Genomic DNA, 14,571 nt, shown 5'->3' with positions numbered 1-14,571 from the left:
TGAAGCGGCGGCCTTTTGCTGGCTAAAAGACTGGTTTAAATTGGAAAACGTTGATGTGTTGGACTTGGAAGGCTTCGATAACATGTTTGGTTGGCACGCTTATCTTTGGTACGACAAGGTCAAGGTCCACAAGACTTTTAAAAATCATATTGTCAGAAAAGCCTTGTATCAGGTTTGGATAAGATATAAAGATTTGTTAGAAAGAAAGACTCCTAGATGGATTTCACCGGTGGAGGCCAAATCTTATAAGAGACCTAATATGTCTGCAAGATGGTTAAGATATGTAGATATATTGCAGCAGGAAGGTGAATCGTTTAAATTGAAAAGTTACGATCAAGTAAAAGGCGAGGTCACCGACTGGCTGCAATATCATCAAATCCATGAGATTTTTAAAGCAGACAAGAAAATTGGTTTTCAAGTTGAAAAATCAAAACTGGAAACAGAGCTAATCGAACCGAACTCTAAAAACCTTTCCAGAATGTATAATTTGTTGCTAGAGTGGCATACGAAAGATGAAATGGTCAAATCAACAATGATAGATTGGGCAAAGGATGTGGGCCATAATATTATGCTGGAGGACTGGGAAAAATTGTGGAAGGAAGGTATCAAATTTACAGCTTGTAATAATCTTAGAGAAAACATTATGAAAATGCTTTACAGATGGTATTTAACACCAGTTAAGATTGCTAAGATGAACCCGTCAATGTCTAACATGTGTTGGAAATGCAAAACAGTGGAAGGTACCTTTTATCATATGTGGTGGACATGCCCAAAGGTTAAGGCTTTCTGGGATAAGATTTACAATGAACTTAAAAAGGTAATGAAAATTACCTTTAGTAAAAAACCAGAGGCGTTCCTGTTGAGCATGACCAACGAACAGATACCCAGTCAAGATAGAGTATTTTTTATGTATGCCACAACAGCTGCTAGAATTGTATTGGCAAGAAACTGGAAGGGTGAAGAGACCTCAACAGTGGAAGAATGGCAGATGAAGTTAATGGACTTTATGGAACTTGCCGAACTGACCGCGAGAATCCGAGACCAGAGGGAGGAGAAGGTGTCGAAGGATTGGAAGAAATTTAAGGACTATTTAGTCAATTGTGTAAAATTGAATATTTGAGCAGAGTTAGCAGCTGAATAGGCTTTAGCTAGGCAATACTAGATTAAATTGTTGGTAAGAATTTTATAGTACATGTTATAAGTGTTTAAAATGTCTTGAGATATTGAGGATAGGTCATGAATTATGTTTATGTAGAGGAATCTAAAGATAAATAAGAGTTATGGTGAATGTTTATGGAAAAAGATATATAGCTACCTAAAGTATATTTGGATTATCAATGCAGTGGAGGGAGCGGGGGAAGCCCTCTATGTTGAGAAGAAAGAACTAGAACGAGATAAAGATTGGTGTTTTGATAGGTTTGTATGTGTTTTTCTTATGTTTATTGTGTTATTGTTTGGTTTGTTATTTGATGTGTTTTTTATTGTATTTGTGTATGTTGTGTTTTTTATATACATACGGAAAAATAATAAAATCTTTATAAAAAAAAAAAAAGAAGTTCCACAAAAATAACCAAAAGTCCTGCGTTGACCCCCTTCTCGGCCTCACAGGTTGCTGGAAGGAGACATACAAGGTACCATCCAATCACCTTAGAACTCCAGATTTGTGGGGGATTTATTCATTTATAAATAGTACACACACACACACACACACCTTATTTTCCTCTGGGGTCTTTTTTCAGCTTATTTCCAAACAGAGCATAATTGAAAAGGACTTTCAGAATTTTCAGAACGGCTAACACTTCCGGTTGCACTACATTGCTTTCCTTCCATGGGAACGTTCTCCCTCATTCTTTTCCATTTTCGGTGTCATGGAAATCTCACGAAAGTTGACAGTCCAGCAGAAAGAAGCACTCCTCGGGGACTGTTCATTAAGGCTGCAGAGCCTGCCAAACACTCATATGTCAAGGCTGCCTCCTTGCCAGAAGTGCTTGCTCATGTTTTGGGTCTAACGCATGCTCCGCAATCCATCACTTAAACGAGGGAGAAACGATAGAACGATCACGAAGCACATTCTCACCTCTTTTAGACTGAGGCTATGTACGCACTCAGTGGGGCTCGCTTCTGAGTAGATGGAAAAGGTAAAACGCAAAGGACCCCTGGATGGTTAAGTCCAGTCAAAGGCGACTATGGGATGCAGCGCTCATCTCGGTTTCAGGCTGAGGGAGCCGGCCTTTGTCCACAGACAGCTTTTTGGGTCATGTGGCCAGCATGACTAAACTGCTTCTGGCACAGCGGGACACCGGGACAAGTGCCAGAGCACACGGAAATGCCGTTTACCTTCCTGCTGCAGCAGCCGTACCTATTTATCTACTTGCACTGGTGTGCTTTCGAACTGCTAGGTTGGCAGGATTTGGCACAGAGAAATGGGAGCTCACCCAGTTGCGTGGATTCGAACCGCCGACCTTCCGATCAGCAAGTCCAAGAGGCTCAGTGGTTTAGACCACAGCACTACCCTCGTATAGTACAGTATAGGATATAGAGGATTATATATATATAGTATAGGATTATATATAGTATAGTATGTATAGGAAATATATAGGATTGCACCGTGTATGTGTATCCAAAGATTCAGGATATTCAACATTAATGTTTAAATGCTCATGACCCTGCTTTAAAAAGATATACTAAATCAAGTGCAGGATTTCATTGCCTTCAAGGTGGTTTCAAAAAGATCCCTTTTCGAGAAATACCGGAACAAGACAGTTTAAGCAAACGTGGCCCAACTGCACTGGCTGCCAATTAGGTTCCAGGCCCAACTCAAAGTGCTGGTTTAGTAATAATAATAATAATAATGGTAGTATATGCATGCATATGTGTCATGCATCAATTAGTATTTGCATGCAAGGTGTATAGGAAACCTAAGGTGTCTGCAGTGACAATTGCTTTACTGACGAATATATAAGCAGAGAGAAAGTGGAAGCCTGCCCAGTGCCAATGCCACTAACTTCTGGGTCAAAACTTTTCTGTTTGCCTGGGTATAGAATCATAGAATTGGAAGGGGTAAAAACGACGGAAGAGGGAGGACTAGTTAGCATGTGAGGGCATTGAGAGAGGTCAGAGAAGAGGCCGTGCCTTGGTACATCAAAGGGATACTTTAAATTTACGTACTTTTAGAGCTTGAGGGGCAAGTAATGTTCTTTGGACATGCTTTCCGAAATGGTGTTATGCAGGAGAAATTGACCAACCTAAAATTAGACTCAAACCTATCCATTCTCAAACCTATCCATTCTCAAAGAAATCAGCCCTGAGTGCTCACTGGAAGGACAGATCCTGAAGTTGAGGCTCCAGTACTTCGGCTACCTCATGAGAATAGAAGACTCCCTAGAAAAGACCCTGATGTTGGGAAAGATGGAGGGCACAAGGAGAAGGGGACTGCAGAGCATGAGATGGTTGGACAGTGTTCTCGAAGCAACTAGCATGAGTTTGGCCAAACTGCGAGAGGCAGTGAAGGATAGGCATGCCTGGCGTGCTCTGGTCCATGGGGTCACGAAGAGTCAGACACGACTGAACAACAACAACAACAACAACAACAACAACAACAACAACATTAGACTGGAACCGGGTACAGACAAATGCTGCAAGATGACTGTCACTGGAGGCAAAACAATTTTAGGGTCTCCCTAAAAGAATCTCAACAATTTAGGAGGTTTCCTAAGAAATATGGCATCGCATTGCGCCCAGATGCCGTTCTCCTCGCCCCAGGAGCCGGCGGGGCAGCCGTGGTCTCTAAGACCCGACAGAAGCCCGGTCTTGCTGTTCCTGCCGAGCATGCGTGGCAAGTACTTGAGCAGCTGGCGGCTGCCTCTCGTGGAGCCACCGACGGGAAAGGAGGTGGGAGTCCGAGCGATTGAGCGAGAGTTATTGCCTAAGCAACCTTCCTTTACCTGGCGGGGTTTGGAGAGGAGCCGGCTCGGCTTTAGAACGGAGCACTTTCCCTTTCTCCTTTTTGCAGCTCCGTCGGGATCTGCGTGTGGGGGAGATCGCGGAGTTGCTTGCAACCCACGCGGCGAGCGTGGTAAGTAAGTTCACGAACTTCTCCTCCTCCTCCCCGGCGCAACTCACAGCGTTGCCCCGCGATCCTTGGGCAGGTTGGGCAGCAGTCCATGCCCATAGTTGCTTGTCCCGGGAAGGAGTTCAGGGCATGGCATGGGATCGGGAGCTGGGAGACGGAGGAGGAACCCGGTGGTTGCTCCCTGCGCCTGGCTCCAGCCGGATCCTTCGCCAGACTTCCCTGTCATGGCTCGATCGTCCGTTTCTCTGGTTCCAACCCGCATCCCACTCCCCTAAAATATTTCAGGGCCTCCCCAAAGGTGATGGGCATCAGTGCGCCACCCTGATCGATTATGAGCGGCGGGACTTTACTGGGGCCCCCCAATATTTCATCCAAGTTGGCACCCCTGTACCCCACTCTGACATCCTCGCCCTGTCACCCCAGCAGCAGTTCCAGGGCAGAAGCAATCGTCTACCCTGAATCCTAAAACGGGGAACGGTGTTTCCATTTGCAACAGAAAAAACAAAAACAAATAAATGATTTTTTAAAAAAAAAATATTTTATTTTTTTGAAGAGGCGGGCTCAAAGAGGGAAGGGTCTGCGCTCTCCAAGAACGCGCCCTCCCCCTTCTCCGATCCTGAACTCCACTGCTGTGAGTTGAGGTCTCCTTTCTTGCGCCCTGCCGTCGGTCCGCCATGGAGGTGGTTAATGAGTAACGAAAGGAGAAACTTCTTCCCACCCCGCCAAAGCGCTTAACCGGAGCAATGATTCCGGGATGGGGGTGCGTGTGGGGTGACAGAGGGAGAGAGAGAGCGCGCCCTCGTGGCTTCAGTAAACAAGGGGGTTTCAGGAGGGTGCCACCCCGCGTGCGTCGTGTGAATGGAGGCCAAGGGCGAAAGGAGACCTCCCCTCCCAGGAAGTTTTGCATAGGGGCAGTGCAAAAAGCCAGCGCCTGCTGCTGCTGCTGCTGCTCCTCTCCGCTTCTCTGTCCCCTCTGACGCTCAAATGACACTTCAGTTGAAACGGGAAAAGGGTAAAAGGCGGATCTAGACGGATCCTCATGAATTCATATGATTTTTTCATTCAAATGAAAAAAAAACACCATGATACTGTAGACCACATCTCAGTCTATATGTAGCATCAAAAAAATCATGCACCCACTGTTTTGTGGGGCCACAATGGTGCAAAAACTTGTTTAAAAAACACGGATCCTCATGGATCCTCATGATTTCTGCATTGGGACACCCCAAACTCACCGTCAAATCACATATCATGTCCAGGGGCACAGCCTCCACCACAAAAATCTGGGATCCATGGCTTCCTCGCGACAATATGGCGCAAAAACTTGGTTTTGAAGCACGGATCCTCACGGATCCGCACCCTTTTTGCATTGGGCCACCCCTAACTAACCGTCAAATCACACATAATGTCCAGGGGCACAGCCTGCACCACAAAAAACACGGGTCCACCGCTTCCTGGCGACACCACGGCCCAAAAACGGGGTTCTGAAGCACGGATCCTCACGGATCCGCACCCTTTTTGCACTGCGCCACATCAAACTCACCGGCAAATCACGCATCATAGCCAGGGGCACAGCTTGCACCACAAAAAACACGGATCCAACGCTTCCTGGCGACACCACGGCCCAAAAACGGGGTTCTGCACCACAAAAACATAGATCCGAGGCATGGATCCACATGAATTCATATGATTTTTATATTGAAACAAAATAAAACCACCATGATACTCTACACCAAATACTAATCTATAGGCAGGACCAAAAAAATCACGTTTCCACTATTCCGTGAGGCCGCAATGGCGCAAAAACATGGTTCTGAAGCGCGGATCCTCACGGATCCTCACCCTTTTTGCACTGGGCCACATCAAACTCAACGGCAAATGACACAACATAGCCAGGGGCACAGCCTGCACCACAAAAAACACGGATCCACCGCTTCCTGGCGACACCACAGCCCAAAAACGGGGTTCTGAAGCACGGATCCTCATGGATCCGCACCCTTTTTGCACTGCGCCACATCAAACTCACCGGCAAATCACACATCATAGCCAGGGGCACAGCTTGCACCACAAAAAACACGGATCCAACGCTTCCTGGCGACACCACGGCCCAAAAACGGGGTTCTGCACCACAAAAATATAGATCCGAGGCATGGATCCACATGAATTCATATGATTTTTATATTGAAACAAAATAAAACCACCATGATACTCTACACCAAATACTAATCTATAGGCAGGACCAAAAAAATCACGTTTCCACTATTCCGTGAGGCTGCAATGGCGCAAAAACATGGTTCTGAAGTGCGGATCCTCACGAATCCGCACCCTTTTGCACTGCGCCACATCAAACTCACCGGCAAATCACACATCATAGCCAGAGGCACAGCCTGCACCACAAAAAACACGGGTCCACCGCTTCCTGGCGACACCACGGCCCAAAAACGGGGTTCTGAAGCGCGGATCCTCACGAATCCGCACCCCTTTTGCACTGCGCCACATCAAACTCACCAGCAAGTCACACAACATAGCCAGGGGCACAGCCTGCACCACAAACATCATGGATTCACCGCTTCCTGGCAACACTAGGGCCCAAAAACGTGGTTCTGAAGCACGGATCCTCATGGATCCGCACCCTTTTTGCACTGCGCCACATCAAACTCACCGGCAAATCACACATCATAGCCAGGGGCACAGCCTGCACCACAAACATCATGGATCCACCGCTTCCTGGCGACACCACGGCCCAAAAACGGGGTTCTGAAGCACGGATCCTCATGGATCCGCACCCTTTTTGCACTGCGCCACATCAAACTCAACGGCAAATGACACAACATAGCCAGGGGCACAGCCTGCACCACAAAAAACACGGATCCACCGCTTCCTGGCGACACCACGGCCCAAAAACGGGGTTCTGAAGCACGGATCCTCATGGATCCGCACCCTTTTTGCACTGCGCCACATCAAACTCACCGGCAAATCACACATCATAGCCAGGGGCACAGCTTGCACCACAAAAAACACGGATCCACCGCTTCCTGGCGACACCACGGCCAAAAAACGGGGTTCTGAAGCGCGGATCCTCACGAATCCGCACCCTTTTGCACTGCGCCACATCAAACTCAACGGCAAGTCACACATCATAGCCAGGGGCACAGCCTGCACCACAAAAAACACGGGTCCACCGCTTCCTGGCCGCACCACGGCCCAAAAACGGGGTTCTGAAGAGCGGATCCTCACGAATCCGCACCCTTTTGCACTGCGCCACATCAAACTCACCGGCAAATCACACATCATAGCCAGGGGCACAGCCTGCACCACAAAAAACACGGGTCCACCGCTTCCTGGCGACACCACGGCCCAAAAACGGGGTTCTGCACCACAAAAATATAGATCCGAGGCATGGATCCACATGAATTCATATGATTTTTATATTGAAACAAAATAAAACCACCATGATACTCTACACCAAATACTAATCTATAGGCAGGACCAAAAAAATCACGTTTCCACTATTCCGTGAGGCTGCAATGGCGCAAAAACATGGTTCTGAAGTGCGGATCCTCACGAATCCGCACCCTTTTGCACTGCGCCACATCAAACTCACCGGCAAATCACACATCATAGCCAGGGGCACAGCCTGCACCACAAAAAACACGGGTCCACCGCTTCCTGGCCGCACCACGGCCCAAAAACGGGGTTCTGAAGCGCGGATCCTCACGAATCCGCACCCTTTTGCACTGCGCCACATCAAACTCACCGGCAAATCACACATCAAAGCCAGGGGCACAGCCTGCACCACAAAAAACACGGGTCCACCGCTTCCTGGCGACACCACGGCCCAAAAACGTGGTTCTGAAGCGCGGATCCTCACGAATCCGCACCCTTTTTGCACTGCGCCACATCAAACTCACCGGCAAATCACACATCATAGCCAGGGGCACAGCCTGCACCACAAACATCATGGATTCACCGCTTCCTGGCAACACTAGGGCCCAAAAACGTGGTTCTGAAGCACGGATCCCCATGGATCCGCACCCTTTTTGCACTGCGCCACATCAAACTCACCGGCAAATCACACATCATAGCCAGGGGCACAGCCTGCACCACAAACATCATGGATCCACCGCTTCCTGGCGACACCATGGCCCAAAAACCGGGTTCTGAAGCGCGGGTCCTCATGGATCCGCACCCTTTTTGTATTGGGCCACCCCTAACTCATTGTCACATCACATATCATATCCAGGGGCACAGCCTGCACCACAGAAAACACGGATCCACAACATCCTGGCGACACCGTGGACCAAAAATGTTTTTTTCAAGCGCGAATCCTCATGGTTTTTGCATTCTGGGACCCCAGATTCACCCTTAATTCAAATATCTTGTACATAACCACAGATCTGACCACAAAAAGCATGGATCTACTGCTTCGTGGTCCTGGCCAGATGCTGCCCTGGATATAATGGCCAATATTTAGGTCTGTGTGCTGGGATGCAGGAAATGGAGTCGGCTGAATCTCAATCCATTAAAGATGGGGGTCCAATGGCTTGGCCGGAATGATTTTGGTTCGGTTTGCCAGCTCCCAGCTCTTGATGATGCACAATAGTCACCTGTACCCGCCATCAGGAGTCTGGGTGTGATCCTGGATGCTTTTGTCTCTATGGAGGCACTGGTCACAAATGTAGCCAAACTGGCATTTTAAAATCTTTACAGGTTAGGCAATTGGTACTGTACCTGTCTCTTTCCAACCTAGCCATGGTGGTCCATGAAGCAGTCACCTGCAGTCTAGACTACTTTAACTTGCTCTACACCTGAGCTGGGGTTGGCGGAGTATAAATGTGATAGATAGATAGATAGATAGATAGATAGACAGATGATAGACAGACAGACAGATAGATAGATAGATACGCAGGGCTACTCTTGAGACTACTCTAGAAACTCCAAATGGTCTAAAATGCAGGTGCATGAGTTCTTACTCGGACTTTGTGGAGAGCCCACATTCAGTTGGTGGTTCATCAGCTGGATTGGCTCCAGGTGGAGTATCAAATCAGGTTCAAGGTTTTGGTGCTAACCTTTAAAGCCTAAACAGTCTGTCACCTTTCTTATCTGTGGGAATTATCTTCCAATACATCCCCCAAAGAGGGTGATGCTTATCTAACAGCAACCTACTGGTGGTCCCTGGCCCAAAACATATCCAGCTGTCCCAACCAGAGCCAGAGCCTTTTTGGTGGAACACTTTGTCTAATGAGACCAGGGCTCAGCGCAATGTATCTCAGTTATCTCACTCGCTGGGTCATCACCTTACAGTGGTGAGTGGGCTTGCACATTCCTATGGCCCTTGTGAGCGAAGCAGGGCCTCCCAAGGCGGTAAGGTCAAAGGGAAGGAGCTAGACAAAGAATGATCCAAGAAGTCCTCAACGGCAGAATAGGCGGATGTAAACAAGCGGTATGTTACAATGGCTGTGAAGGCAGATGAAGGCTGCAGCAGATAAGATCTACCAGTTTGTCATGACTACTCATGCCATTGGAACAGAGCCCTACTGCAAAGACACTGCGTTGGTCATTGTGCACTGATCTACACACCTAAAACAAATTCACGCACAGGCATCTTCCAAAAACCCAACCCAAACCCCCAAAGTCCCATGGTGATTGGCAAATGGTAACGGGGGCAGGATCATGAAATCTGGAAGCCCCTAGTCATGAACTGGCACATGGGTGGTAGATACAGATTCAGTTGTTCTGACTCAAGGAACGAGGCAGTTGAGCACCTCTGCAGCTGTATCCATGACTGAGCAGCCCTTTTAGGATCCACTCTGCTCACCCCGAAAAGGGGGAGGGGCTAGGAAAGGTGGCCTCAACATAGTCTGCTTCCCCTTTTCCCTGTCTGGATTACTGCACCCAGTGAGGTCACCACCCAGTGGTCGTAAAAGACAATCCAACTTTGGAACATGGAACATACGGACTTTGTCAGATAATACAAATAACGAGCGTCCTGAATACAGAACTGCCATCATTGCAAGAGAGCTGCAGCGTTTTAACATCAATATTGCAGCGCTTCAAGAGATTCGAAGAGCAGGCGAGAAACAGCTGAAGGAAGAAAAAGGAGGCTACACATTCTTCTGGAAAGGTCTATCTGAACAAAAACATTGAATACATGGGATAGGCTTCGCTATCAAAAACGACCTTGTGAAGCTCCTGTCAGAAGTCCCTACCGGTATTAATGAGCGACTCTCAACCCTTCAAATAAAGCTCACCAAAAACCAACAGGCTACTATTATAAGCGCTCATGCACCAACACTGGATGCTGATGAAGACATGAAATAAATTTTTTACTCTCAGCTGGATACCATCCTATCAGAGACACCTAAGGAAGATAAAATTATCCTCCTGGGTGATTTTAATGCAAGAGTTGGGCGAGATTTCGATCTGTGGCCTGGGACTATTGGGAAAGAAGGAGTTGGCAACAGCAACCAGAACGGAATTTTACTTTTGATGATATGTGCAGCGCACAACCTTGTTATTACCAACACACTCTTTCGACAGAAAAATAAATTTAAAACTTCATGGAGGCATGAAAGTCTTCTTCACCGTCGCTATCGCCACTTGGTAGGCTTGACGTTGAGCTCTAACCAGTGTCCGGTCCAATTCAGAATGAGTTTTCTGCCATCGGCGCTCTAGCTGTCTCAGCAACCGTTTCCTCACCCTCAGCTCTGGAGAACACCATGGGGCTGTCTGGGCTCCATGCAATCGGAGAGGGCGCCTCAGAACCAGACAGTCGATAGCCCTGGTTAACTCCGCATTCCAGCGAGCCACCAGGAAATCAGATGAAAAGCCCTCAACATGGGATAAAGCATCCCCTACCACTCTCTGGAAACCATTTGGACCCATTAAGTGACAGGGGCGGACCATCCAAATCGGTCCCACCTCCCTGCAGAGGGGAAGGGTTGCGGAGAAGTCCAGTTGCACCAGGAAGTGATCCGACCATGGCACTTCTTTTGTTTTGCTTTTACTTAATGTCAGATCACCAGCATCCATAGAGGTGAGCACCAGATCTAAGGCATGTCCGTGACTATGAGTTGGGCCAAACTTATTCAGGGACAGCTCCATGGAGGCCATGCTTTCCACGAAGTCCCGAGCAGCCCCTTGTAAGGTCGTGTCGGCATGGATGTTAAAATCCCCTAGGACCACCAAACTAGGTGTCTCCAGGAGAACATCCGCCACGACCTGACCTGAAGCAGCTCGGGCAGGGAATCCTTGGTGCAGCGGGGAGGTCGGTACACCAAAAGGAATCCTGTACTGCCCCTATTGCCCAACTTCCAGAACATGCACTCAGAGAACTGGGTATTTCAGGTAGGACACCTGATGCAAGCTAGTGACTTCCTAAAAATCACTGCATACCCCCCCCTCCCCACCCACATGACCTGGGTTGCTGTGCATAACAGAAACCTGGTGGACAACCAGATGCTAAGACAGGCCCATCTGCTTCATCCAACCAAATCTCTGTTACACATGCCAGGTGAAGTCCTCCATCCACAATCAAGTCAGGGATGGCAGTGGTCTTATGAATCATTGTCCTAGCATTGCACAGCAGCACCTTCAGGTCGTGTGGGTTTCCCTTGTTGAGCACAAATATAACATTGAATCACAATGGTACAAAAAGCAGAGGTTGGAAGCAGAGGCGTAGCATCCAGGGGCGGCATTGCCGTGGAGGCACCCCCTGGGGGCGGGACATCATGACGCCATGACGTCATGACATCATGATGCATGCGTCAGGACCCGCCGAGCGAACGCTGGCTCCTGGGGCTTCCCTGTCTATGCTGCTTTAAAAATCCGGGCATGCGCAGTCCATCTCAGCCGGCGCTGCTGCTCCAGGGGCAACCCGCTAAGCGAGTGCTGGCTCCTGGAGCTCCCCCGTCCGTGCTGTAGCAGCACGGGTGGGGGAGCCCCACAAGCCGCCGATCTCGCAGGGCAGCCCCATAGCGGCAGTGACGGGTGGACCCCGGATGGGCCGCAGGGCAGAGTGGCTTCACTCTGCGGCTTTCTCTGGGCCACCGGCGGGGCGGGGCTGGCCCAAGTGTCACCCCTGCCCTCCCCTGGAATCTGGGGCAGACCGCCCCCCGCCGCCCATCTCTATGCCCCTGGTTGGAAGAGACGACAAGGGCCATCCAGTCCAACCCCCTGCCAAGCAGGATACACCATCAAAGCATTCCTGACAGATGGCTGTCAAGCCTCTGCTTAAAGACCTCCAAAGAAGGAGACTCCACCACACTCCTTGGCAGCGAATTCCACTGTCGAACAGCTCTTAATGTCAGGAAGTTCTTCCTAATGTTTAGGTGGAATCTTCTTTCTTGCACTTTGAATCCATTGCCCCGTGTCCGCTTCTCTGGAGCAGCAGAAAACAGCCTTTCACCCTCCTCTATGTGACATCCTTTTATATATTTGAACATGGCTATCACATCACCCCTTAACCTTCTCTTCTCTAGGCCAGCTCCCTAAGCCGTTCCTCATAAGGCATCGTTTCCAAGCCTTTGACCATTTTGGTTGCCCTCATCTGAACACGTTCCAGCTTGTCAGTATCCTTCTTGAACTGTGGTGCCCAGAACTGGACACAGTACTCCAGGTGAGGTCTGACCAGAGCAGAATACAATGGTACTATTACTTCCCTCCCCTTCATGGATCACTGCCTTGTCGTGGCGAAGGGGCTTGAATTACTCAGGGAAGCTATGAGCTATGCCGTGCAGGGCCACCCAAGATGGACAGGTCATAGTGGAGAGTTTGGACCAAACGTGATCCACCTGGAGGAGGAACTGGCAACCCACTCCAGTATCCCTGCCAAGAAAACTCCATGGACAAAGACAACAGGCATATAAAAGATATGACGCTGGAAGATGAGCCCCTCAGGTCGGAAGGCGTCCAACATGCTACTGGGGAAGAGCGGAGGACAAGTACAAGTAGATCCAAAGCAGATGAAGCGGCTGGGCCAAAGCCGAAAGGACACTCAGTTGCGGATATGCCTGGAAGCGAAAGGAAAGTCCAATGCTGTAAAGAAAAGTATTGCATAGGAACCTGGAATGTAAGAACCATGAACCTTGGTAAGCTGGATGTGGTCAAAAATGAGATGGCAAGAATAAACATTGACATCCTAGGCATCAGTGAACTAAAATGGACGGGAATGGGCGAATTCAGTTCAGATGACTATCATATCTACTACTGCGGGCAGGAATCCCGTAAAAGAAATGGAGTGGCCCTCATAGTCAACAAAAGAGTGGCGAAAGCTGTACTGGGATGCAATTTCAAAAATGATAGATTGATCTCGATACGAATCCAAGGCAGTCCTTTTAACATCACAGTAATCCAAGTTTATGCACCAACTTCCAGTGCTGAAGAAACTGAAATTGACCAATTCTATGAAGACTTACAACACCTTATAGAAATGACACCAAAGAAGGATGTTCTTCTCATTATAGGGGATTGGAATGCTAAAGTAGGGAGTCAAGAGATAAAAGGAACAACTGGCAAGTTTGGCCTTGGAGTTCAAAATGAAGCAGGGCAAAGGCTAATAGAGTTCTGTCAGGAGAACAAGCTGGTCATCACAAACACTCTTTTCCAACAACACAAGAGACGACTCTACACATGGACTTCACCAGATGGGCGACATCGAAATCAGATTGATTATATTCTCTGCAGCCAAAGATGGAGAAGCTCTATACACTCAGCAAAAACAAGACCTGGAGCTGACTGTGGCTCTGATCATCAGCTTCTTATAGCAAAATTCCAGCTTAAACTGAAGAAAGTAGGAAAAACCACTGGGCCAGTAAGATACAATCTAAATCAAATTCCTTATGAATACACAGTTGAAGTGAAAAACAGGTTTAAGGACTTAGATTTGGTGGATAGAGTGCCTGAAGAACTGTGGATGGAGGCTCGTAACATTATACAGGAGGCAGCAACGAAAACCATCCCAATGAAAAAGAAATGCAAGAAAGCAAAGTGGCTGTCCAATGAGGCCTTAAAAATAGCGGGGGAGAGAAGGCAAGCAAAATGCGAGGGAGATAGTGAAAGATACAGGAAATTGAATGCAGATTTCCAAAGAATAGCAAGGAGAGACAAGAGGGCCTTTCTAAACGAACAATGCAAAGAAATAGAGGAAAATAACAGAATGGGAAAAACCAGAGATCTGTTCAAGAAAATTGGAGATATGAAAGGAACATTTCGTACAAAGATTACCACAATTAAGGACAAAAGTGGAAAGGACCTAACAGAAGCAGAAGACATCAAGAAGAGGTGGCAAGAATACACAGAGGAACTATACCAGAAAGATATAGAGGTCTCATACACCCCAGGTAGTGTGGTTGCTGACCTTGAGCCAGACATCCTGGAGAGTGAAGTCAAATGGGCCTTAGAAAGCCTTGCTAACAACAAGGCCAGTGGAAGTGATGATATTCCAGCTGAACTATTTAAAATCCTAAAAGATGATGCTGTTAAGGTGCTACACTCAATAT

General features: G+C 48.1%; 1 protein-coding gene across 2 annotated transcripts in view; it reads left to right on the top strand.

Moving 5' to 3' along the window:
* Positions 1–4,015: 4,015 nt before the first annotated feature.
* The window catches only part of TSPAN12 (tetraspanin 12), an 89,277-nt gene continuing 78,721 nt past the window's right edge, over positions 4,016–14,571 (top strand). For both annotated transcript variants that reach the window (XM_033161987.1, XM_033161986.1), the window contains exon 1: positions 4,016–4,075. The gene's annotated coding sequence lies outside the window, so the exon portion shown is untranslated. The remainder of the gene's footprint in view (positions 4,076–14,571) is intronic.

The sequence above is a fragment of the Lacerta agilis genome, chromosome 10 (genome assembly GCF_009819535.1).
Source record: "Lacerta agilis isolate rLacAgi1 chromosome 10, rLacAgi1.pri, whole genome shotgun sequence".
Classification (NCBI taxonomy): domain Eukaryota; kingdom Metazoa; phylum Chordata; class Lepidosauria; order Squamata; family Lacertidae; genus Lacerta; species Lacerta agilis.
The sequence above is the reverse complement of the archived record's forward strand: the minus strand, read 5'-3'. Positions and strand labels throughout refer to the sequence as shown.